Source organism: Bubalus kerabau, chromosome 11, assembly GCF_029407905.1.
Source record: "Bubalus kerabau isolate K-KA32 ecotype Philippines breed swamp buffalo chromosome 11, PCC_UOA_SB_1v2, whole genome shotgun sequence".
NCBI classification, from domain to species: domain Eukaryota; kingdom Metazoa; phylum Chordata; class Mammalia; order Artiodactyla; family Bovidae; genus Bubalus; species Bubalus kerabau.
In genome coordinates this window covers 94,590,309-94,617,697 of record NC_073634.1, presented here as the reverse complement: position 1 = coordinate 94,617,697, position 27,389 = coordinate 94,590,309, and the positions used below count along the sequence as shown (strand labels likewise).

Below are 27,389 nucleotides of genomic sequence, written 5' to 3'. Positions count from 1 at the left end.
TAACATTTTTTTGCTCCTTGCACTGGTCTACTGCACTTTAGCAAAGTATGGTAACAAAATACCACAGATAGGGAGGCTCAAACAACAGAAATGTATTTTCTCAGTGCTGGAGATCAGAAGTCCAAGATCAAAGTGTCTACAGAGTTAGTCTCTCTGAAGTCTCATTCCTTGGCATATAGACAGCCGTCTTCTCTGTGTGTCTTCACTTGGTCTTCAATCTGTGCGTGTCTGTGTCCCGGTCCCCTCCTCTGATAAGTACACCAATCCTATCGGATGAGGGCCCCACACATACAACTTTAGTTGTCTTAGTTACCTCTTTAAAGGCTTTTTCTCCAAACACAAGCTAAGGTACTGTGGGTTAGGGCTTCAGCGTATGAATTTGAAGGGAGCCAATTTAGTCCATTACACTTCTCATCCAAGCCTTCAGTGACCTGACTTGCAAATTTATAATCTACATCCTGACTGCGACCTCACTGGTATTGCTGGAGGCAAGCTGGGTGTGGATGTCTAATCCTCACCTTCACTAAGTTGAGTGTCTGAGGACACACAGTGTAGATATTCCAGCTGGGTCCTCCGTTTTTGCATCTGTCAGAGGGAGATCTTAGTGTGGTTCACAGAGCTTCCCTCCAGCCTCTGCAGTCTCAGGGTGCCCCCCACCTCCACTCTCCTCCTCCACGCGTTCCTCTGACCCTCTTGTCACTGATCATATACTGAGGCATGTTTTCCACATTTAATTTTTATATCACTGAATAATATAGGCTCTATAATGATAGGGATTTTCTTTTGCATTTGTTTGTTCCTACAGAGCATGCAGCAAAATGACATGCATTAGCATTATTGATTAACTGAAATTAAATCAAATAAATTATTCATCAATGTTCTTGCTTTTCTGTACCACCTGGGGGTTGGTGTAGAAGAAAGACCTTTGAAATTACTTCCACATGTGTCCTGTAACAGCTAAGTCCTGTTTCAGGAAGAGGCATCATTTTCTTGCAGTGGAATCATTGAACAAATGCATTCAGCTTCTTCAGAAAGATATATCTTGAGAGTCAAGGAAATTACTTTTTGTAATTTATAGAGAATGTTTCTCTGCTTCTGAGTTCTATGGGCGGGGTTTCTAACCAGGGGTCCTCTGCTCTTGCTGGTTTCTCTGCTTTTCTCTGCTCTTGGCCATTTCTTCTGTAGATGGAAGAAATAAACAGACATCTGTTTTAGGATAAGCTCTCATAACACACGAAGGGATCCTCAGCAATGTCTTTAGAGCAAGAATGTCAGCATGGCAGCTACCATAGTCAGACGTTCTAGGTGGAGAATGTGGTGGAGTTCATGCTTTAGTTCAGTTCTTCACCTCTTACCTGCACGGTGCAACACACACACATGCACGCACGAGTACACAGGCATGTGCACACCTGTGTGTGCACCTCACTTCTTCTGCAAGTGAGTTTGCTCATCCCTGCAACTGTTTCCCTTTTACCCACTTGCTTGGTGCCATAGCTCACTTTCCTTTTGGAAGTAGTGTTCATGCCAGGTCACCACTATCAGAGCCATGGGGACAGGGGGTTCCATGGGGGAGAAACACCTCCTGCCTGGGATGCAGGAGCCATTGCTGAAGCCCCCTTCCCACCTGAGGGGCCCGTGCAGTAGCTCACTGTGCTCTCTGTCTTCAATCGATCTCTTCATGATGGAAGAGCAGTGCATTTGAATGGGCAGTTAACTGTTTGTATCACCACTGGTTTTTGGCCCCCACATACCTGTGTACTCTTTTTCACCATCATATAAAACCCACTTTATTCAGAGGCAGAACTCAAGGCTCCATCCACAGGCTGGACTCATGAGAGCCCAGCATATCTGAGCAATGTTCCATCTTCTCCATCAGACCCTGTGGGCTCCATGAAACCCAGTAACTCACAAATGAGAAGAGAAATTATCTTTGCTTCTTGGGCTCTGGGGCACACTTTATGGTCTGGTCTGGCTGTGAGACCCACTCCCCTAAGTTCTGGAGGGCAGTTACCATTTTTCTTTCTCCTGCAAGTGTGGCAGGTGTTCCCAGCCAGGACTCTACTCGTTCTGCAGAAGAGCAGTGATACCAGTGCACCCTAGCCCTTCTGGGCCCCTGGGTAGCAGGTGCAAATCAGACCTCCAGAACCTCAGCTTCGTCCATAAACCTTTAAGTCAATGGTCATGTTTCCCTTGACTTTCATGTCTTCAGATTTTCATGTGTCATGTAAGCACCTAAATCACTTATCATATTTGCAGTTTTTATTAAACTTTTTATTTTGTATTCATTCTCCCCCAAATTCCCCTCCAGTCTAGGCTGGCACATAACACTGAGTGGAGTTCTCTGTGCTATACAGTAGGTCCTTGTTGATTATCCATTTTACCCCACGCCCAAGGTAAGAGAAACCCAAGTAAGATGGTAGGTGTTGCAAGAGGGCATCAGAGGGCAGACACAATGAAACAATACTCACAGAAAACTAGTCAATCTAATCACACTAGGACCACAGCCTTGTCTAACTCAATGAAACTAAGCCATGCCCATGGGCCAACCCAAGACGGGTGGGTCATGGTGGAGAGATCTGACAGAATGTGGTCCACTGGAGAAGGGAATGGAAAACCACTTCAGTATTCTTGCCTTGAGAACCCCATAAACAGTATGAAAAGGCAAAATGATAGGATACTGAAAGAGGAACTCCCCAGGTCAATATGGTACTGGAGATCAGTGGAGAAATAACGCCAGAAAGAATGAAGGGATGGAGCCAAAGCAAAAACAATACCCAGCTGTGGATGTGACTGGTGATAGAAGCAGGGTGCGATGCTGTAAAGAGCAATATTGCATAGGAACCTGGAATGTCAGGTCCATGAATCAAGGCAAATTGGAAGTGGTCAAACAAGAGATGGCAAGAGTGAACGTCGACATTCTAGGAATCAGCGAACTGGAATGGACTGGAATTTAACTTCGATGATCATTATTGCGGGCAGGAATCCCTCAGAAGAAATGGAGTAGCCATCATGGTCAACAAAAGAGTCCGAAATGCAGTACTTGGATGCAATCTCAAAAACGACAGAATGATCTCTGTTCGTTTCCAAGGCAAACCATTCAATATCACAGTAATCCAAGTCTATGCCCCAAGTAATGCTGAAGAAGCTGGAGTTGAACGGTTCTATGAAGACCTACAAGACCTTTTAGAACTAACACCCAAAAAAGATGTCCTTTTCATTATAGGGGACTGGAATGCAAAAGTAGGAAGTCAAGAAACACCTGGAGCAACAGGAAAATTTGGCCTTGGAATACAGAATGAAGCAGGGCAAAGACTAATAGAGTTTTTCCATGAAAATGCACTGGTCATAACAAACACCCTCTTCCAACAACACAAGAGAAGACTATACACATGGACATCACCAGATGGTCAACACTGAAATCAGATTGATTCTATGCTTTGCAGCCAAAGAGGGAGAAGCTCTATTCAGTCAGCAAAAACAAGACCAGGAGCTGACTGTAGCTCAGATCATGAACTCCTTATTGCCAAATTCAGACTTAAATTGAAGAAAGTAGGGAAAACCACTAGACCATTCAGGTATGACCTAAATCAAATCCCTTATGATTATACAGTGGAAGTGAGAAATAGATTTAAGGGCCTAGATCTGATAGATAGACTGCCTGATGGACTATGAAATGAGGTTCGTGACATTGTACAGGAGACAGGGATCAAGACCATCCCCATGGAAAAGAAGTGCAAAAAAGCAAAATGGATGTCTGGGGAGGCCTTACAAATAGCTGTGAAAAGAAGAGAAGCGAAAAGCAAAGGAGCAAAGGAAAGATATAAGCATCTGAATGCAGAGTTCCAAAGAATAGCAAGAAGAGATAAGAAAGTCTTCCTCAGTGATCAGCGCAAAGAAATAGAGGAAAACAACAGAATGGGAAAGACTAGAGATCTCTTCAAAAAAATTAGAGATATGAAGGGAACATTTCATGCAAAGATGAGCTCGATAAAGGACAGAAATGGTATGGACGTAACAGAAGCAGATGATATTAAGAAGAGGTGGCAAGAATACACAGAAGAACTGTATAAAAAAGATCTTCATGACCCAAATAATCACGATGGTGTGATCACTGACCTAGAGCCAGACATCCTGGAATGTGAAGTCAAGTTGGCCTTAGAAAGCATCACTACGAACAAAGCTAGTGGAGGTGATGGCATTCCAGTTGAGCTCTTTCAAATCCTGAAAGATGATGCTGTGATAGTGCTGCACTCAATATGCCAGCAAATTTGGAAAACTTGGCAGTGGCCACAGGACTGGAAAAGGTCAGTTTTCATTCCAATCCCAAAGAAAGGCAATGCCAAAGAATGCTCAAACTACCGCACAATTGCACTCATATCACACGCTAGTAAAGTAATGCTCAAAATTCTTCAAGCCAGGCTTCAGTAATATGCGAACTGTGAACTTCCTGATGTTCAAGCTGGTTTTAGAAAAGGCAGAGGAACCAGGGATCAAATTGCCAACATCCATTGATCATCAGAAAAGCAAGAGAGTTCCAGAAAAACATCTGTTTCTGCTTTATTGACTATGCCAAAGCCTTTGACTGTGTGGATCACAATCAACTGTGGACAATTCTGAAAGAGATGGGAATGCCAGAGCACCTGACCTGCCTCTTGAGAAATTTGTATGCAGGTCAGGAAGCAACAGTTAGAACTGGACATGGAACAACAGACTGGTTCCAAATAGGAAAAGGAGTACATCAAGGCTGTATATTGTCACCCTCCTTATTTAACTTCTATGCAGAGTACATCATGAGAAATGCTGGACTGGAAGAAACACAAGCTGGAATCAAGATTGCTGGGAGAAATATCAATAACCTCAGATATTCAGATGACACCACCCTTATGGCAGAAAGTGAGGAGGAACTCAAAAGCCTCTTGATGAAAGTGAAAGTGGAGAGTGAAAAAGTTGGCTTCAAGCTGAACATTTAGAAAATGATCATGGCATCTGGTCCCATCACTTAATGGGAAATAGATGGGGAAACAGTGGAAACAGTGTCAGACTTTATTTTGGGGGGCTCAAAATCACTGCAGATGGTGACTGCAGCCATGAAATTAAAAGATGCTTGCTCCTTGGAAGGAAAGTTATGACCAACCTAGATAGCATATTCAAAAGCAGAGACATTACTTTGCCAACAAAGGTCCGTCTAGTCAAGGCTATGGTTTTTCCAGTAGTCATGTATGGATGTGAGAGTTGGACTGTGAAGAAGGCTGAGCGCCAAAGAATTGATGCTTTTGAACTGTGATGTTGGAGAAGACTCTTGAGAGTCCCTTGGGCTGCAAGGAGATCCAACCAGTCCATTCTGAAGGAGATCAGCCCTGGGATTTCTTTGGAAGGAATGATGCTAAAGCTGAAACTCCAGTACTTTGGCCACCTCATGTGAAGAGTTGACTCATTGGAAAAGACTCTGATGCTGGGAGGGATTGGGGGCAGGAGGAGAAGGGGACGACAGAGGATGAGATGGCTGGATGGCATTACTGACTCGATGGACGTGAGTCTGAGTGAACTCCAGGAGTTGGTGATGGACAGGGAGGCCTGGCGTGCTGCGATTCATGGGGTCACAAAGAGTTGGACACGACTGAGTTACTGAACCTACTGCTGTGTACATGTCTGCCCTAAACTCCCTAACTATTCCTTCCCCTAATCCTTTCCCCCCAGCAACCTTAGTTCATTTTCTTAGTTCACTCTTTAAGTCTGTGAGTCTGTTTCTGTTTCATAAATAAGTTCATTTGTATCATGTCTTTTTCGATTCTACATATAAGGGATGTCATACAATATTTCTCCTTCTCTCATTCACTTCACTTGTCGTGGCAATCTCTAGTCACTCATGTTGCTGCAAATGGCATTATTTCATTCTTTTTGATGGCTGTGTAATATCCCAGTGTATATATGGACCACATTTTATTTATTCATTCCTCTGTCAATGAACATTTAGGTTGCCTCCTTGTCTGCCTATTGTAAACAGTGTTGCTATGAACACTGGGGTGTGTGTATCCTTTTGGATCATGTTTTGGTCTGGACATATGCCCAGGAGTAGGATTGCAAAGTCATAGGTAGGTCTAGTTTTAGTTTTTTTCAGGAACCTCCATACTGTTCTCCACAGTGGCTGCAGCACTCAACTTATTTGCTTTTTGCTTCCAATGCCTAGAATGGTCCTCTCTTGACTGAATCCTGACTGGCACCACCAGGCACTTATTTCACATAAATCCCGTGAGACTGGCATGACTTGCCCCTTTCAGTGGTAACCATGCCTGTCATTGTCACACTTAATCATGTCCCTGAGTGAGCTGTGGGTCCTAGAAGGTGGAGACCTGTGCCTCTTACCTCCATGCTGTTCCTACTGACACAGGCTTGATGGACAGGCGCCCAGTGAGAATAGCTCATTCATGGTCACATGGCTACAAAGGCAAATAAAATTCAAGTTTGGGGTCAGCAGATGCAAACTATGATACATAGGATGGATAAACAGCAAGGCCCTGCTGTAGAGCACAGGGAACTCTATTTGATATCCTAGGATAAACCAGAGTGGAAATGAATATGAAAAAGAATGTCCATATGTGTGTAACTGAGTCACTTTGCCATACAGCAGAAATGAGCATAACATTGTAAATCAACTACACTTGAATACAAAAGAAATTGATTAAAAATATTAGAGTTCTGATCAATCTGATTCTCAAATTTATTCATATTCCTAACCAGCCTATTTTCCATTAAAGTTAATTTTAAGATTTTTATTTGAGGACAAGTCAGAAAAATTGGGAAAAAATGAATGCTCTTAATCATGGCACAAGTCATTTGGTAATAAAAATTATAATAAGTTTGGTAATACCATAGATAAAAGAACATGAAAGCAAATACTGAAAACTAATGAGATTTATCTTAGGATGACCTCTGCTATATTGTCTCCTTAGATGTTTGTCTACTATGAAGACACGGCTCCAGTTCCACAATTCATCCTTAGCACATTATTTTATTTCACAAATAAGCAGCCTGAGCTCCCCTTCTGCATTTAGGGCAGAGCCGTGTCCTCTAAGACAAGCAGGGGAGGCATGCCCTTCCCCATCCTTCACGTCTGTGCAGAGCAGGAGCGGACAAGGTGAGAGTGCACAGCTCAGGGTGCTCCCTGCAGCGTAAATCTTCAGAGAAAGCCTTTCTCGCAGAGGAGACTCTGCCCTCCAAATGGCCTGTGTGGAGCACACACATATGCTGCATGACATAAATCCCGTATCAAGGGAGCTCTGTTAAAGGTGAAAGCTGCCACATCTCTTAGGTTTCCTCTGCCTTACCCTGATGAGATTTTCTAGACCCCACACCTCTTTATCTTTATATGTTTCTAATTTCTTTTCCAATGAATATAGGGAATCTCTCTTCAATAAGTTTGAGTTGGGTAATTTAACTCAATGACACTTAATCCATGTTTAAAAGGAATTAGAGCAAGAAGAGAGAGTGGGAAAAGCATACCTCTCAATGCACATCAAAAATTAATTTTGACTTTGTAGATGAAGAAGGGAAACCACCAATGAAATGGACTAGGCTTGATGCCAGGATAAATCTTTACTGCTGATACTACTTCCCCGGAATTAAAATATTATCTTAAATTATTTATCTGGTTTTCCTTTTGGAAGTTATTCTACAAGACAGCTTTCTAAACCTGAACAGTACAAACAATCCCTAAAAATATTACAAATATGATACCTATGCTGTTACTGTATGTCCCTGTAGATAGTGTTAATTTTTCCAGTTTTTAAAAGTATAATTTTATTTGAATTATTTTATTGTGACATGGAAAATTCCACTAATAAAAGTTATTTGAAGCAAAGAATTTGAGTCAATCAATTTGTTTAGATGGTATAAGAATTTTGAAGTCTAAAATAAACATAATCTTTTAGACAAAGTATTTCTTTTCTGTCTTTTCTGACATAATTTTATTTATTATGGTGTTATTATTGCCAGAGCAATGCCTTTAAAATTGCATATCTGTGTGCTGGTCACCTAGTCTAAAAGGTCCAACGGTTCCATACTTCTTTTTATGTTGTTCTGAATTCCTGTGTTCACACTCAAGTTCTTCATAAAGTGGACTCTATCTGCCTAAGACAGGCATTGTCCTGTGGTGCTACGACGCAGGACTGTGCCCTCCCCAAAATGTGCATCCTCCTCCCTGCTCCCTTCCTGTCCTGGTCAGACCATTTTTTTTTGCAACAAGGATCTTCTTTTCCATTTAGGTAGAGTGGGCATTCCAAACTGGCCACCTGAAGGTCAGTGTGGCCGTCAGAGTTACTTAGTTTGACTCATATGTGTGTGTCTGTTTGTTTCATTGCATATGAGATCTGTCTGGTCTGAAAAGTTCTCAGATAGGAGAACCCAGGCTCCCTATGCTGAATTGACCAGCATGAAGCCACTTCATATGTTGCCTGCATAACTGATCTTTTGAAAGCATTTGCTTCTGAGTCTTGAATTCTATAGAGCCTATGAAACTCATAATAATTGAACATACATCTCATCTAGGCAAACTTAGACCTTGTCCAAGGAACTCCAAGACCTCCTTCAAGGCTGAGGAACAGACGAGGCAGAGACCGCAGATTACACACAGATCACAGTTTGAATAGGTCGAGTGTTGTGGCTTCTAGGGCTTCCCTTGTAGCTCAGTTGGTAAAGAATCTGCCTGCAGTGCAGGAGACTTGTGTTGGGAAGATCCCCTGGAGAAGCAAATGGCAACCCACTCCAGCATCCTTGCCTGGCAAATCTCATGGACAGAGGAGCCTGGTGGGCTGCAGTCCATGGGGTTGCAAAGAGTTGGGCACGACTGAGCGATAACACTTGCTTACTTACAGTTAAGGCTTCTAAGAGACTAGGGCTAACAGGCAGTTCAGATTACAGATCTGTGATTAGCATGTTGTTAAAGCTAAAGAAACATTGTTAATTAAATGTTTTCAGTTTCTCTGATTTTCCTATTAAGCCCATTTCCCAGCACTTGTTGTGTGCTTTGATTTAGAACATTCCAAATGCCTAGGGTATAGAGATCAGACAAAGACCCTGAAAAACAAAACAAAACAAAATCAAACTTTAGAATGGGGGATGGAGACATAAAAAGATAGTAATTCACAGCTCCGTGTGTTGAGCCACTGCTGAAACACTTTACAGAGTGAAGGAGGGTTTGACTCAATGGGAGATGATCCCCACACACCCCTGGATGGTGGTCTGGGAGTGTTCTGAATTGCTGTCTTAAGGAGAAAGCAGCTAAAACCCAGAGACCTCAAGGAACCAGTCAAATAGCTCCCCTTTGGAGGTGGAGGAGGACTTACTGCAAGTCCTCTGATACCTGCGCGGCTTTGTTTAAACTGTGTCGATGAGTCGGCTTCCCATAGGGATCTCTCCTCTCCTTTTCAGCTGCCCCTGCACGCCACAGCTGTGCCCAGTTCACTGCTGGTTACACGTGGACCGCTGTGGGGGCGGGGCGGGGTGGGGCGGGGCGGGGAGGGCCCCTCCCCAGGAGGCCACTGTCAGGGCCAGTGAAGCCAGCACACCCTTGTCTTCAGGAAAGGTAGTGAGTGGAGTCGGGGAGCAGGTCCACGAGCCCCCTGAGCAGTATTCTAGGCAGGTAAGAACCGGGGTCCATTTTCAAGTGGAGGAGCTTGCATATCACTCCTAACTTCCCAAACTCAGGACGGTTCTCAGAATTTAAGTTACAAGCAAAGAGGGAGACCTAGGTAAAGATCTAAACTCACATACAAAGTGGGATCTTTTAATCAACACTGAAGCAAATTTCTTCTAATTAGTGAAAGACTTTAATGTTACTTTCCTTTATACCAACTCTAGCTTCAGTGTTCTTGCCTGGAGAATCTCAGGGACGGGGGAGCCTGGTGGGCTGCCGTCCATGGGGTCGCACAGAATCGGACAGGACTAAAGCGACTTAGCAGCAGCAGCTTTTCTAGGAAAAAAAAAAAAAAAAAGGAACTTATATTCCCTGACATATACATATAGAATGGATTGGGAAAAAGAGGAATTTTGCAGGAGAGAATAATATGAAGATAAATCTATTATTTTCTGTGTAGCATCATTATTAGTCACAGTATTTGTTTCCAGAAAATGAAATGTGTCCAGTTACAACTTTCTGATTCTTAACTCCATTGAGGATTTATATTTTAACCTTTAAGAGACAAAATTTGAAACAGCAAATGACTTTATTGTGACTAAGTAACATACCAGGTGTGCCTGCTCTGAGTACACCATTGAAAAACCACCTATTTGATAATCAATTTGATTCATTATTTTCTTCCTGTTAGAATCATTAAGTATGCAACCTTTTCTTTCAAAGAACTGATTATGGGGGCAAATGTCTTACAGTTTTACTTATCACCATCCCTTAAAATTTAGATTATAATGAATCATTTACAGGCAACCTAAAATCCAAAGCAAATAAGATGAATTGAATGCTGAGTTTTATCTGTGTCTTTATCTCAGGGAGTGAGTGGTCATCCTGAGAAGCCAGTGCAAAGTGTCTTCCGTCACCAAGGCGTGTTTTCCTGTCTTGTACATAATGAGAAAAGGATGCTAATAGCCACTCAGAAGCAGAACCCTTCACAGGCTGGATTGGCCACCTCAGCACCGTCATCGAGATGAGTCTGTTTGTTACCCCTGGGGTGGTGGGGGTGCAGGGACCAAGCTCGTGTGCGCATGCGCAGGGCCAGTGGGAGGAGTGGGCCTGTGTTTCTCCTGAAGGATTCAGGTCCACTCTGGCTGCCCGGGGCAGCAGCTCTTCCATTGGCTCCTTTAGAATCAGCAGGGGGAGCAGGAGGCTGTGAAAGAAGGTGCTGTTTGTTGTGAGCCGTGAGCACGGGTCTGGTGTCTGTGACGTGCCTCGCACACCTGTCACTCCCGGGCCTCTGTGGATCATCTCTATAGGTGCACTTCCTCCGGGGGCCTCCTCCTTTTGCTCAGTCAGTTCAGTTCAGTTGCTCAGTCGTGCCTGACTCTTTGCAACTCCATGGACTACAGCACACCAGGCTTCCCAGTCCATCACCAACTCCCGGAGTTTACTCAAACTCATGTACATTGAGTCGGTGATGCCATCCAACCATCTCATCCTCTGTCGTCCCCTTCTCCTCCTGCCTTAAATTTTCCCCAGCCTCAGAGTCTCTTCAGATGAGTCAGTTCTTCACATCGGGTGGCCAAAGTATTGGAGTTTCAGCTTCAGCATCAATCCTTCCAATGAATATTCAGGATTGATTTCCTTTAGAATGGACTGGTTGGATCTCCTTGCAGTCCAAGGGACTCTCAAGAGTCTTCTCCAACACCACAGTTCAAAAGCATCAATTCTTCACCACTCAGTTTTCTTTTAGTCCAACTCTCACATCCATTCATGACTACTGGAAAAACCATAGCTTTGACTAGACGGACCTCTGTTGGTAAAGTAATGTCTTTGCTTTTTAATATGCTGTCTAGGTTGGTAATAACTTTTCTTCCAAGGAGCCAGCGTCTTTTAATTTCATGGTTGCAGTCACCATCTGCAGTGATTTTGGAGCCCCCCAAAATAAAGTCTGTCACTGTTTCCATTGTTTCCCCATATATTTGCCATGAAGTGATGGGACCGGATGACATGATCTTAGCTTTCTGAATGTTGAGTTTTAAGCCAACTTTTCCACTCTCCTCTTTCACTTTCCTCATGAGGCTCTTTAGTTCTTCTTTGCTTTCTTCCATAAGGGTGGTGTCATCTGCATATCTGACATTGTTGATACTTCTCTCGGCAATCTTGATTTCAGTTTGTGCTTCATCCAGCCCAGGATTTCTCATGATGTACTCTGAATATAAGTTAAATAAGCAGGGTGATAATATACAGCCTGGACATACTCTTTTCCCGATTTGGAACCAGTCTGTTCCATGTCCAGTTCTAACTGTTGCTTCTTGACCTGCATACAGATTTCTGAGGAGGCAGGTCAGGTGGTCTGGTATTCCCATCTCTTGAAGAATTTTCCACAGTTTGTTGTGATCCACACAGCTAAAGGCTTTGGTGTAGTCAATAAAGCAAAAGTAGATATTTTTTGGAACTCTCTTGCTTTTTCAATGATCCAGTGAATGTTGACAATTTGATCTCTGGTTCCTCTGCCTTTTCGAAATCCAGCTTGAACATCTGGAAGTTCATGGTTCATGTACTGTTGAAACATGGCTTGGAGAATTTTGAGCATTACTTTGCTAGTGTGTGAGATAATTGCAATTGTGTGGTAGTTTGAACATTCTTTGGCACTGCGTTTCTTGGGGATTGGAATGAAAACTGACCTTTTCCAGTCCTGTGGCCACTGCTGATCTTTCTAGATTTGCTCACATATTGAGTGTAGTACTTTCACAGCATCATCCTTTAGGATTTGAAATAGCTCAACTGGAATTCTATCACCTCCACTAGCTTTGTTCGTAGTGATGCTTCCTAAGGCCCATCTTTGAGCCTCCTTCTCCTACACATGCATAAATGTGCTTGTTGCACACATGTGCACTCTCCCCCGGCCCCCCCCCCCCCCCACCACACACACTCACTTTGCACAGCTAAACTCAGTGCCTCAGTCCAGAGGTGCGTCATTCTTGCCTGGTAGCTGAGCACCTCCCCCGATGTCCTCCCATCACTCACTGTCCCATGGAGACCCCGTGGTCTCATATTTGTCTGCACAGCCATCTCTTTGAGTACAGTGTGAATTTTTTGCACATGAGAACTGAGGACCTTGCAGTTTCTGTCTTTATAAACCGGGCCCAACATGAGCTTAGCATGCACAAGCAGCTCTCCCTTGCATTAGTCCAGAGGGTTCTGTGTGCAGAATGCAGCCTCCAGCCATGCAGCAGTCTCTTCTTTGGTGGGTGGCATCTCTCGAGAGGGACTGAAAGGATTTTGTGCCTAGTTCCTGTCTCACCAGGCTGTGAGCGAGGCAGTAGGAGGGGTTCAGGTGTGAGAGAGGAAGATGCCAGATTTCCAAAATGAATCTTTACTCTTGTTTGTCATAATGATTTCCTAGTGCCTCTGAATGTACCCACTTTAAGATCTAACCTGCTGTAAAAGTCCTTTTTGTTTTTCCAAGAGGGTGATTTTATACAAAATCAATTTGCTGAAAGCTGTTTTAAATATGGTCTAAGTTTATGGCAGTAGGTATTCTATTTTACTTTGCATTTTATTTTAAGTTTTTAAAGAGGGTCTGGCCTCCTCCGGTTGCTGATTAAACAGCTGGTCTGACAGAGCTGGCAGCCTTCTGCCATCTCTGATTGAGCAGAAGATTGAAGGAAAATTGCAATGCTCTTGTTTACACCACAACTACTATTAGTCATAGGACCGTTCAGAGTATTTCTGAATAAGGCTGTTTCAGGCTGCTAGGGAAACACAGGAGGAGACTATGAGCCAGGAGCAGAGTGCAGGGGGGTGGGGATAGGAGGGGAAGAGTAGGGGTCGGAGGGGTAGGGGTAGAGGAGGGCTATTTTCAGTTCTGAACCAGGTTTTGGGAGCCTCCGCCCACCCCTGGGGAGTAGTGGATGCAGACATTTGTTGGTCTGTATCCGTATTTTATTTGCTTTTTCTAAGGAGGATATCTTTTCACATTCAAGTTATGAATGAATATTGAAAATAAGAAGCCTTTTAGGATGATGCATGGATCATGGAGGTGAATATTAAGCCCTTGTGATGACTGTCGCTGGAAGATGTGGCACCTCGTTCCATCGTGGACTCTGCTGGACCTGAGGGACCCATCGACCTCAAACACTTGACAGAAACGACTGGTGTGATGAGGTTCATGTTTCCCCAGCCACTTCACATTCAGTATACTCTGTTAATAGAGACTTCACTGGCAGTACAGTAGTTAAGACTTCATGCTTCCAGTGTAGGGGGTGCAGGTTTGATCCCTAGTTGGGGAATTAAGATCCCACATGCAGAAGGGCATGGCCAAAATATTAAAAAAAAACAAAAAAACAAAAAAACTAAAAAGTAGTATATTCTATTATGTTACAGTTTTCTGTGTGTCTTTCATTATATGGCCTACTGTTTAACCTTTTACACTGGGTATTTTGGTTTTTAAAAAGACCTCATTGAGTTAAGTATATAATAAATGCAATACTGAAGGAGGAACTCTACAGGTTGGTAGGTGCCCAATATGCTACTGGAGGTCAGTGGAGAAATAATTCCAGAAAGAATGAGGTTATGGAGCCAAAGCAAAAACAATACCTAGTTGTGGATGTGACTGGTGATAGAAGCAAGGTCTGATGCTGTAAAGAGCAATATTGTATAGGAACCTGGAATGTTAGGTCCATGCTACTGCTACTGCTAAGTCACTTCAGTCGTGTCCGACTCTGTGTGACCCCATAGACAGCAGCCCACCAGGCTCCCTTGTCCCTGGGATTCTCCAGGCAAAAACACTGGAGTGGGTTGCCATTTCTTCTCCAATGCATGCAAGTGAAAAGTGAAAGTGAAGTTGCTCAGTCGTGTCCAACTCTTAGCGACCCCATGGACTGCAGCCTACCAGGCTCCTCTGTCCATGAGGTTTTCCAGGCAAGAGTACTGGAGTGGGGTGCCATTGACTTCTCCAGTTAGGTCCATAAATCAAGGCAAATTGGAAGTGGTCAAACAGGAGATGGCAAGAGTGAACGCTGACATTCTAGGAATCAGCGAACTAAAATGGACTGGAATGGGTGAATTTAACTCAGATGACCATTATATCGACTACTGCAGACAGGAATCCCTTAGAAGAAATGGAGTAGCCATCATAGTGAACAAAAGAGTGCAAAATGCAGTTCTTAGATGCAATCTCAAAAATGACAGAATGATCTCTGTTTGTTTCCAAGGCAAACCATTCAATATCACAGTAATCCAAGTCTATGCCCCAACCAGTAACGCTGAAGAAGCTGAAGTTGAACAGTTCTATGAAGACCTCCAAGACCTTTTAGAGCTAACACCCAAAAAAGAAGTCCTTTTCATTATAGGGGACTGGAATGCAAAAGTAGGAAGTCAAGAAACACCTGGAGTAACAGGCAAATTTGGCCTTGGAGTATGGAATGAAGCAGCTCAAAGGCTAATAGAGTTTTGCCAAGAGAATGCACTGGTCATTGCAAACACCCTCTTCCAACAACACAAGAGAAGACTCTACACATGGACATCAGATCAGATCAGATCAGTCGCTCAGTCGTGTCCGACTCTTTGCAACCCCATGAATCGCAGCACGCCAGGCCTCCCTGTCCATCACCAACTCCCAGAGTTCACTCAGACTCACATCCATTGAGTCAGTGATGCCATCCAGCCATCTCATCCTCTGTCGTCCCCTTCTCCTCTTGCACCCAATCCCTCCCAGCATCAGAGTCTTTTCCAATGAGTCAACTCTTCACATGAGGTGGCTAAAGTACTGGAGTTTCAGCTTTAGCATCATTCCTTCCAAAGAAATCCCAGGGCTGATCTCCTTCAGAATGGACTGGTTGGATCTCCTTGCAGTCCAAGGGACTCTCAAGAGTCTTCTCCAACACCACAGTTCAAAAGCATCAATTCTTCAGCACTCAGCCTTCTTCACAGTCCAACTCTCACATCCATACACGACCACTGGAAAAACCATGGCCTTGACTAGACGAGCCTTTGTTGGCAAAGTAATGTCTCTGCTTTTGAATATGCTATCTAGGTTGGTCATAACTTTCCTTCCAAGGAGCAAGCATCTTTTAATTTCATGGCTGCAGTCACCATCTGTAGTGATTTTGGAGCCCAGAAAAACAAAGTCTGATACTGTTTCCACTGTTTCCCCATCCATTTCCCATGAAGTGATGGGACCAGATGCCATGATCTTCGTTTTCTGAATGTTGAGCTTTAAGCCAACTTTTTCACTCTCCACTTTCACTTTCATCAAGAGGCTTTTGAGTTCCTCCTCACTTTCTGCCATAAGGGTGGTGTCATCTGCTTATCTGAGGTTATTGGTATTTCGCACGGCAATCTTGATTCCAGCTTGTGTTTCTTCCAGTCCAGCGTTTTTCATGATGTACTCTGGGTAGAAGTTAAATAAGCAGGGTGACAATATACAGCCTTGACGAACTCCTTTTCCTATTTGGAACCAGTCTGTTGTTCCACGTCCAGTTCTAACTGTTGCTTCCTGACCTGCATACAGACTTCTCAAGAGGCAGGTCAGGTGGTCTGGTATTCCCATCTCTTTCAGAATTTTCCACAGTTTATTGCGATCCACACAGTTAAAGGCTTTGGCATAGTCAATAAAGCAGAAATAGATGTTTTTAGGGAACTTTCATGCTTTTTCAATGATCCAGCGGATGTTGGCAATTTGATCTCTGGTTCCTCTGCCTTTTCTAAAACCAGCTTGAACATCTGGAAGTTCACGGTTCACATATTGCTGAAGCCTGGCTTGGAGAATTTTGAGCATTACTTTACTAGTGTGTGAGATGAGTGCAATTGTGTGGTAGTTTGAGCATTCTTTGGGATTGGAATGAAAACTGACCTTTTCCAGTCATGTGGCCATGGCTGAGTTTTCCATATTTGCTGGCAGATTGAGTGCAACACTATCACAGCATCATCTTTCAGGATTTGAAAGAGCTCAACTGGAATTCCATCACCTCCACTAGCTTTGTTTGTAGTGATGCTTTCTAAGGCCCACTTGACTTCACATTCCAGGATGTCTGGCTCTAGGTCAGTGATCACACCATCGTGATTATCTGGGTCGTGAAGATCTTTTTTGTACAGTTCTTCTGTGTGTTCTTGCCATCTCTTCTTAATATCTTCTGCTTCTGTTAGGTCCATACCCTCGTCCAAGGTAAGGAGCAATGGCTGCGCTTTGCTGGAGCAGCCGTGAAGAGATACCCCACGCCCAAGGTAAGAGAAACCCAAGTAAGACGGTAGGTGTTGCAAGAGGGCATCAGAGGGCAAACACACTGAAACCATACTCGCAGAAAACTAGTCACACTAAGACCACAGCCTTGTGTAACTCAATGAAACTAAGCCATGCCCATGGGCCAACCCAAGATGGGCGGGTCATGGTGGAGAGATCTGACAGAATGTGGTCCACTGGAGAAGGGAATGGAAAACCACTTCAGTATTCTTGCCTTGAGAACCCCATGAACAGTATGAAAAGGCAAAATGATAGGATACTGAAAGAGAAACTCCCCAGGTCAGTAGGTGCCCAATATGCTACTGGAGATCAGTGGAGACATAACTCCAGAAAGAATGAAGGGATGGAGCCAAAGCAAAAACAATACCCAGCTGTGGATGTGACTGGTGATAGAAGCAAGGTCCGATGCTGTAAAGAGCAATATTGCATAGGAACCTGGAATGTCAGGTCCATGAATCAAGGCAAATTGGAAGTGGTCCAAATGGTCAACACTGAAATCAGATTGATTCTATATTTTGTAGCCAAAGATGGAGAAGTTCTATACAGTCAGCAAAAACAAGACTGGGAGCTGACTGTGGCTCAGATCATGAACTCCTTATTGCCAAATTCAGACTTAAATTGAAGAAGGTAGGGAAAACCACTAGACCATTTGTGAAAGTGAAGTCGCTCAGTCATGTCAGACTCTTTGCAACCCCATGGACTGTAGCCTATCAGGTTCCTCCATCCATGGGATTTTCCAGGCAAGAGTGCTGGAGTGGATTGCCATTTCCTGCTCCAGGGGATCTTCCCGACCCAGGAATTGAACCCAGGTCTCCTGCATTGCACTGCAGCAGATCCTTCACCATCTGAGCCACCAGGGAAAGTATGACCTAAATCAAATCCCTTATGATTATACAGTGGAAGCGAGAAATAGATTTGAGGGACTAGATCTGATAGATAAAGTGCCTGATGAACTATGGAATGAGGTTCTTGACATTGTACAGGAGACAGGGATCAAGACCATCCCCGTGGAAAAGAAATGCAAAAAAGCAAAATGGCTGTCTGGGGAGGCCTTACAAATAGCTGTGAAAAGAAGAGAAGCGAAAATCAAAGGAGAAAAGGAAAGATGTAAGCATCTGAATGCAGAGTTCCAAAGAATAGCAAGGAGCGATAAGAAAGCCTTCCTCAGTGATCAATGCAAAGAAATAGAGGAAAACAACAGAATGGGAAAGACTAGAGATCTCTTCAAGAAAATTAGAGATACCGAGGGAACATTTCATGCAAAGATGAGCTCGATAAAGGACAAATTGTATGGACCTAACAGAAACAGAAGATATTAAGAAGAGGTGGCACTTCTTCACGTAGTGAAGAAGAACTGTACAAAAAAGATCTTCACGACCCAGATAATCACGATGGTGTGATCACTGACCTAGAGCCAGACATCCTGGAATGTGAAGTCAAGTGGGCCTTAGAAAGCATCACTATGAACAAAGCTAGTGGAGGTGATGGAATTCCAGTTGAGCTCTTTCAAATCCTGGAAGATGATGCTGTGCAAGTGTTGCACTCAATATGAAAGCAAACTTGGAAAACTTGGCAGTGGCCACAGGACTGGAAAAGGTCAGTTTTCATTCCAATCCCAAAGAAAGGCAATGCCAAAGAATGCTCAAACTACTGCACAATTGCACTCATCTCACACACTAGTAAAGTAATGCTCAAAATTCTCCAAGCCAGGCTTCAGCAATATGTGAACTGTGAACTTCCAGATGTTCAAGCTGGTTTTAGAAAAGGCAGAGGAACCAGAGATCAAATTGCCAACATCCGCTGGATCATTGAAAAAGCATGAAAGTTCCCTAAAAACATCTATTTCTGCTTTATTGACTATGCCAAAGCCTTTGACTGTGTGGATTGCAATAAACTGTGGAAAATTCTGAAAGAGATGGGAATACCAGACCACCTGACCTGCCTCTTGAGAAGTCTGTATGCAGGTCAGGAAGCAACAGTTAGAACTGGATGTGGAAGAACAGACTGGTTCCAAATAGGAAAAGGAGTATGTCAAGGCTGTATATTGTCACCCTGCTTATTTAACTTCTATGCAGAGTACATCATGAGAAACGCTGGGCTGGAAAAAGCACAAGCTGGAATCAAGATTGCCATGTGAAATATCAATAACCTCAGATATGCAGATGACACCACCCTTATGGCAGAAAGTGAAGAGGAACTCAAAAGCCTCTTGATGAAAGTGAAAGTGGAGAGTGAAAAAGTTGGCTTAAAGCTCAACATTCAGAAAACGAAGATCATGGCACCTGGTCCCATCACTTCATTGCAAATAGATGGGAAAACAATGGAAACAGTGTCCAACTTTAATTTTGGGGGCTCCAAAATCACTGCAGATGATGATTGCAACCATAAAATTAAAAGACGCTTACTCCTTGGAAGGAAAGTTATGACCAAGCTAGATAGCATATTCAAAAGCAGTGACATTGCTTTTCCAACAAAGGTCTGTCTAGTCAAGGCTATGGTTTTTCCGGTGGTCATGTATGGATGTGAAAGTTGGACTGTGAGGAAAGCTGAGCACTGAAGAATTGATGCTTTTGACCTGTGGTGTTGGAGAAGACTCTTGAGAGTCCCTTGGACTGCAAGGAGATCTAACTGATCCATTCTAAAGGAGATCAGTCCTGGGTGTTCTTTGGAAGGAATGATGCTAAAGCTGAAACTCCAGAACTTTGGCCACCTCATGCGAAGAGTTGACTCATTGGAAAAGGCTCTGATGCTGGGAGGGATTGGGGGCAGGAGGAGAAGGGGATGACAGAGGATGAGATGGCTGGATGGGATCACTGACTCAATGGACTTGAGTTTGGGTGAACTCTGGGAGTTGGTGATGGACAGGGAGGCCTGGGGTGCTGCAATTCATGGGGTCGCAAAGAGCCGGACACGACTGAGCAACTGAACGAAACTCCAAATCTTGATGTCTTGACTTATTTCTACAACAGTGACATTATGACCAAGTCAATATACAACCATCACCCCCAAGCTCCTCAACCCTCCCCCACCCTCAGGCACCTGCTGCTGTGACTTCTATTTTAAAGATTAGGCCACATGTACTGGAGCCAAGCAGGATGCAGTTTTTCTTGGCTGGCAGAAGGGGTCTCTTCATTTACTCAGCAAAATTATTTTGAGATCCATTTGCTCATATTTCATATATCATTAGTTCATTCTTTTTTATTACTGAGTAGTATTCAGTGTTTGAATATATCATGATTTATTTGTTTATCTTTTTTTGAAAAGGGAAGGAATAAAAAACACATTAAATACCTATAATGTGCTAGATATTCTATATTAATTTCTTTTGCTATACAGTAGGTCCTTTTTAATTATCCATTGTGAACATAGCAGTGTGTACATGACCTTTCCAAACTCCCTAACTATCCTTTCCCCCCCAGCAACCATAAGTTCATTTTCTAAGTCTGTGAGTTTCTTTCTACTTTGTAAGTAAGTTCATTTATATCATTTCTTTTTAGAATCCACATGTAAGGAGTGTAATATGATATTTCTCCTTCTTTGTCTGACTTCACTCAGTGTGACACTCTCTGCTGCTGCTACTGCTAAGTAGCTACTAAGTCAGTTCAGTCAGTTCATTCTCTCAGTTGTGTCCGACTCTGTGTGACCCCATGGACTGCAGCACACCAGACCTCCCTGTCCATCCCCACTTCCCAGAGTTTATCCAAACTCATGTCCATTGAGTTTGAGTTTAACAACTAAACAACCACTATACTGTTCTGCATAGTGGCTGTACCAATTTACATTCCCACCAACAATATAGGAAGGTTCCCTTCTCTCTACACCCTCTCTGGCATTTGTTTTTTGTGGATTTTTTGACAGTAGCCTTTCTAACTGATATGAGGTGATAGCTCATTGTAGTTTTGACTTGAATTTTTCTATTAACTAGTGATGTTGAACATATTTTCATGTGCTTACTGGCCATCTGTATATCCTCTTTAGAGAAATGTCTATTCAGGTCTTCTGCTCATTTTGTGAGTGGGTTATTTGTTGTGATGCTGTTAAGTGTCATAAGATGTTTGTAAGTTTTGGAGACTAATCCCTCATCAGTCACATTATTTGCAAATGTTTTCTCTGAATCTATGATTCGTTTTTTCATTTTGTTTGTTGTTTCCTTTGCTGTGCAAAAGCTTTTGAGTTTAAGCAGGTCCCATTTGCTTATTTTTGTTTTATTTCCATTATTCTGGGAGATGGATTGAAAAAAGATGTTGCTATGATTTATGTCAGAGAGTGTCCTGCCTATGTTGTCCTCTAGGAGTTTTACCGTGTTCCGTCTCACATTTATTTGTTTATCTTCTGATGGGCATTTGTGTGGTTTCCAGCTTTGAGCTCTTACAAACAAAGCTGTTATGAATGTGATAGACCAATTCTAGATGGGAACATTTATTCACTTCTGGGTAAAAGCAAATAAACAAAAAAGAATGGAATGAGTGGTAGGTGTATGTTTACTTAAGAAAGTGCGAAGTCATTTTCACCGAGGCTGTGTCATTGTGCGGCCACACCACCGTGCGGAAGGTTCTGGCTGTTCAGTGTTCTGGCGGTGTTGCGGATTTCAGCCTTTCTAAGAGGTGTGTAGTTCTATTGCACTGCTTTTTAATTTGTGATTTCTTAATGACTAATGATGCTGAGCATCTTTTCATATGCTTATCTGTAATCAGTACATCTTCTTTTGTGAAGCATATGCTCAAATACATCGCCCTTTTCCCTCTTACCTTTGTCTTCTTAACTTAGTTCTGGGAATTCTTTATGTATGATGGATACATGTCCTTTGTCAGAGACACATGATTTACAAATACTTTCTAAGAGTCTAAGGCTTGTTTTTCATTCTCTTCATAGAATCTTTCAAAGAACAGATGTTTTTAATTTTAATGAGGTCCACAGAATAGAAAGAGCCGACTGAGAAGAAGTCCAAAATGGAAACCACAAATTCCAGACATGAAAAATGGACCTTGTGTACTTGACAGCTGGGGTCAGCTGTATCTCAAGACAGGCAAACTCAGACAGGCCAATAGTCAAAATGTTCTTCATTTTTTCCATCATACTAATTTTAAATGGGCCATATGATTCACAGCCCCAGTGGAGTTATATGCTTCTTGATTCGGGAACTAAATTCAGGATGCTTAGCTACCATTTTAAGGTTATATAGAAAACATAAGCACTGAGAATATTCTAATATCAAGCTTCAAATGATCAGAAAATACAGTTTCTGAGACTGAGTGAAAAAGCCTGGGAAACAAACCATGTAAACATGCAGTGTTATAGAAGTGAACTATATTAAGCAATTCTAAAAATAAAAAAATATATAATCCTCAGGTGATGGCACATTAGGAATTAGTTTTATTTTCAGCTTTTATTACTAGTTTTTTTGTTTGTTTGTTTTACCAAGTTAGACTTCTCTTTGTATGGCAGCAGATCCTGAAGCCCCACTGGGACAGAGAGGCCAGTAGAAATGCACATTTTAGTCGTATCTGCATGATCATCATCCCATGAGAGTAAAGCTGAAATGTGGGTCTTATTATGAAGGCGTCCTAACAAAATATTTTGAAAAAAGTTTGAGATATTTCTACAAGCTACTTTTTTCTGGAAACATGGGAAATTTTACACAAGTACGTTTTCAGGGTTCCATACAAGGGATTTGGTATCACAATTTAAGGAGTCACAGTGATGGGACCAGAATGATAAATGACAGACAGAGAAAGAGGAAGGAAGAGAGGGAGGGAGGAAAGGAGGATAATAACAGTAAGCAAGCACTTAAATTCAGGAATGAAAATTCTTTCCGTCTCATCCATTTGGATTTTAGGCCTCAAGGTAAAGCATTTCCCCAACAGTTTACCCTAAATAAGGCAGGTCAGATAATAAACAGGACTGCAGTGGTTGGATCATATTTACAGCAGGGTTTCAGAGTAGATGGAATTAGAGGTGACCCTGAGGCCGCTGGTTTTGAAGCAGAAAGACACGCAGTGGCCGCCCGCCTTAGTATTCTGTTCCTTCAGCACTGTTTCTCTAACCTTAAGACACTACTTAGGATGGAGATGAAATTAAATGCCAGTGTTAAACAATTTGCTGTGACAAGACTGTGATGTCATTGATAAGGATCTGTCTGCTGGAAAATCCAGAAGTACTTAAGTGGAACTACCATATGCTTTTGAACTTGGTGTTGGAGAAGACTCTTGACAGCCCCTTGGACAGCAAGGAGATCCAACCAGTCCATCCTAAAGGAAATCAGTCCTGAATATTCACTGGAAGGACTGATGCTGAAGCTGAAACTCCAATAGTTTGGCCACCTGATGTGAAGAACTGACTCATTTGAAAAGATCCTGATGCTGGGAAAGATTGAGGGCAGAAGGAGAAGGGGATGACAGCGGATGCTGGTTGGATGGTAGGATGGCATCACTGACTCAATGGACGTGAGTTTGAGTAAGTTCTGGGAGTTGGCGATGGACAGGGAGGCCTGGCATGCTGCAGTCCGTGGGGTCCCAGAAAGTCAGATGCAACTGAGCAACTGAACTGAACAGTAGGGGGAGAAGTTGTAAGTTTTTAAGTAGAGAGCATCTCAAATCTTTATATCACAGTATGGGCAATACACTATGGGGCAAGTTCATCACATTTAACATTTTCTCTCCTCTGATCAGAAAACAAAATTTTGCTTTGCCCATTCAATGTATTCCCTTTATTGAAAAAAAAAATTTTTTTTTCTCCTTAAACTGGTGTTTGGGTTTTCGTGATGCAGACTCTGAGGGTAAGGAAAAAGAAGTAGGAGTGAGGTGCAGAAGGTAAGAGTTTAAAAACCAGAGATCCATGGGCTAAAGCTGCAGGACTGGATAGGAAGCGAGACACTGTGGATGTGCAGCAAATCGGAGCAGTGAAAACAGGCTACAGGGTTTTCACTGCTTGCTTGTGTTGCTCTGATGTCGACCCCGTTCTGAGGTGGCAGCTTTAATGATCCTCCTTTAAATAACAGTCCTTCCATTTTCTGACATCCTGTGATTTGCCACGTACAAGGACATCTCTCTGAGGATTTTTAAAGCAATATACCAAATGCATACTCTCATTGATTCTGGAAGATATCACATCTGTCAAAATAAGAAGGGTGTTGTAGAAATGGACGACTCACAGGAGAAACAGTTCTTAGACTTTGAAGAGTTGGTATTGTGGTTTAAAGACCAATCTGGAATAAAGTTGTGAAAATCTTTCAGAATACAGGGAGAAAACAGAAACAAAGACTCACATCCAGGGAATTCCTGATGAATAACAACACTGAGAGAATTTAATTTATTTCAGAAAAGAGACACTGAGAGAATTTAATTTATTTCAGAAAGGAAGAAGTGCAAAAGGGGCAGGTGAAAAATTTGGATAATAGAAAGGATTTTTCTCAGAAAAAAATGGTGATGAGCCTTTGCCTTATTCTGGGAGCTCACACCATTGCTGGTTCTCTTCTCTTCCTGCTTCTAGGATGATGACACTTTCCTGGCCCCTTACAGTTGGGAGGGACCATGAACTAGTTCTAGTGCGTGGGTTTGTACAGAGATCATTTCCAAGCCATGGCATCTAAGTGCCAGCGTGTGTCTCCAGGCTCTTCTCTGCCTGCCTTGGAACTGTGTCATAATGATGGATGGTGAAGCAGAGATTGAAGCATCCTGGGTTTCCAAGACACTGCAGGGAGTTGGCCTCCCCCAGCATAGCCTGGACCCTTGAGGGCCATTAACCGAATAAAAAATGCCCTTATGTTAAGATGCTGAGATATTTGTGCCATTTGTTAATGAGACATAAGACTTTCTTCTCTAGCTAAAGTAGTTTCTTGATTGTTATGTTTTATAAATTTCTTACATAATTACGATGTCATTTAGCAGCAAAAAAATGGTAAATTGTGAGCAGAACTTTAGTATTAAATGGGGATAGTAGCAAAAGTCTTCAATTAATGTGGAAATGATGGTGGTATGCCCTGGGACATGGCTGTGATAACAGGAGGAGAGACTGGAAACTATTCTAAATCAAATTGCCACATTAAAAGGCAAGGTCAAGAGCAGATGAAACTGGTACTTACGAAAAAGATAAGCAAGTAAAGTGAAGTTGTTTTATAGGAAATTGTGAATTCTATCTTTTGGGAATTTCAAGCTTCGGAAGCCCCGAAGACCTGTTTTTCCTTCACCACCTTCTGCTCCCTGATAACCCGCATGTTCCAGGTGCCTCAGATAAGCCCAGCACCTCCACTGAAGCAGTATCTTCCACTGCGCTCCTACCCACTCAGGATTCTCTCAAGGTGATGGTGGCATTGCAGGCTACTGGGCCTCTCTCCAGACTCCAGTGAATCAGCTCCTGCCATTGTACTGTAACAAGTTTCCAGATGAATTTTACATACTGAAGTCTGAAAACCGCTCCACCAAAGACTTTTCTCACCTCTTAGGACCTTTTGATGGCTAGTTTCCCTGAATATCTTACGTTCTGAGGTGACTCAGCGTTTCATCCTGTGTTGTGTTCTTATCAGCATTTCAATATAGCTCCTTTGGACTGCAAGGAGATCAAACCAGTCCATCCTAAAGGAAATCAACTCTGAATATTCATTGGAAGGACTGATGTGGAAATTGAAGTTCCAGTACTTTGGCCACCTGATGTGAAGAACTGACTCATTGGCAAAGACCCTGATGCTGGGAATGATTGAAGGCAGGAGGAGAAGGGGACAACAGAGGATGAGATGGTTACATGGCATCACTGACTCAATGGACATGAATTTGAGCAATCCTGGAGACAGTGAAGGACAGGGAAGCCTGGAGTGCTGCAGTCCATGGGGTCACAAAGAGTCGGATGCGACTTAGTGACTAAACAACAACAGAAAAGCTGACTTGGATAAGTATGAGAAGCCAAATATTTTTCTAGATGAGGTAGAGGACAGAGGACAGAGGGAGCTAGTATTGAAGAACATTGCATGGACTAACTCTTCTGTTATAAAAATCACCCTGATGTGTGCAAATGCATATCTAATTTTAGACCTAAAAATTATGTAAGGTTAAGCCATTGCTTTATAGTCTCAGTATGTACCCTGTTTATTTGATAAGCTACCATGATTATTTGCTATAATTCTAGATGGTATTAATAAAATAGCACACCTATCAAAAACATGGCCGATACCTTATTACAATGACCCTAAGGAAATTGTGTGTGTGAGAGAGATAGAGAGAGAGAGATAGAGAGAGAGAGAGTAGCCCCAAAAATGCACTAACCATGTACAGAATACATACAAGGGAATTCCTCAGGCTCTCCTGATGTGTCTTGTTTTGTTTTGCAGATCCTTTGAATAGGTTGCCAGCTAAGCAGACCAACAACAAAAGATCTCCTGCTCGATGTGGTTGTCCCTGATTAAAGATGTATAGGTGAGACTGTAGCAGGAAGAAAAGACAGAGGCAAAACAGAAAACAAGGAGAAGTTTGAAAAAGGAGTTCTGCACCGGAAAAGAAAACATGCTCCTTAGAGTCACACCTACCTTCCAGAGGCAAATTTAAAATCCTCTATACTTCTGAAAAATCATAGGGGTTGCCCTGGATATGTCTGATAATAAAAACCAAAGAGAATTGAATTTCTTTTTTTTTTTTTTCCCATAGAGGAGAGAATAATTTGAACTTCTTGGGTGGGAAGCACACAGAAGGAGAAATGAGGTGGTAAACTTGGTATGTTTTGAGGAAAGATTGGAGCAATGCTCCCCGCCCCCCAACCCCACCTTTTTTTTTTTTTTTTCGTTGAGGGAATGAAGTAGCTGCTTATCTCTTCCTGGAATTTTGGGGAAGGTTTCTAATGCTTGTGGGGAGGTGACTGGGGAGAACAGTATACAAGACTCAGGAGGCAGAAAGGAGACCATCTGAAAGGAAGCCCTGGGGGAATTCTCAGATATCTTTGGAAAACCTATTTAAAATTATGAGATTGGAAGTTCCTATTATTATCCTCTTCCATGTTGGGAGGTGGTGCTTACATGGTGGGTAGTAGCCATTAAATTCATTGTCAGAAACCTAGAATTGTACATGATTTGGAAGACAAGTTTATACCATATCCGAAATGTCAGCACTCCAGCACTTCATTTCCCAATGTTTCCTGAATGACTACTGAACCCAAGTACTGAGCACCAGGACCTCATGACACATATTGTTGAGAGCAGAGATGCAGCTCAGCTCATGTCTAAGCCAGGTCCTGAGGATGAGCTGAGGTTGCCAGCGAGATCATGGGTGGGAGGCAGGGACTGGAGGGACTGGGGCATGGGCCATGAGGTCTGCTATGAAAGAGCGCTGTGGGTGTCAGCAACAGCACCTTGTCCAGTCAAGCAGGGAAGAGTAACAGGAGTATGGACCCAAGACACCCAGTTACATAGTTTAGGTACTAAAGAATTATTATTATTATTATTTGTTTTTTGGTGCCAAGAGGGGTATGTAGGTGATGAAGAATTTTATGTGATCATATTTGCATTAAAAAAAGCAATTAGGTAGAATACGAGGAACC

General features: G+C 42.7%; 1 long non-coding RNA gene across 2 annotated transcripts; it reads left to right on the top strand.

The window, feature by feature from the left end:
* Nucleotides 1-9,510: 9,510 nt before the first annotated feature.
* LOC129622567 (uncharacterized) lies at nucleotides 9,511-26,473 on the top strand. 2 transcript variants are annotated; one of them, XR_008700068.1, is made up of 4 exons: nucleotides 9,511-9,637; nucleotides 10,501-10,659; nucleotides 16,778-16,855; nucleotides 26,191-26,473. It is a non-coding gene; the product is annotated as an uncharacterized LOC129622567 (long non-coding RNA). The 2 variants fall into 2 exon arrangements; XR_008700067.1 differs by lacking the exon at nucleotides 16,778-16,855.
* The last annotated feature ends 916 nt before the right edge of the window (nucleotides 26,474-27,389 follow it).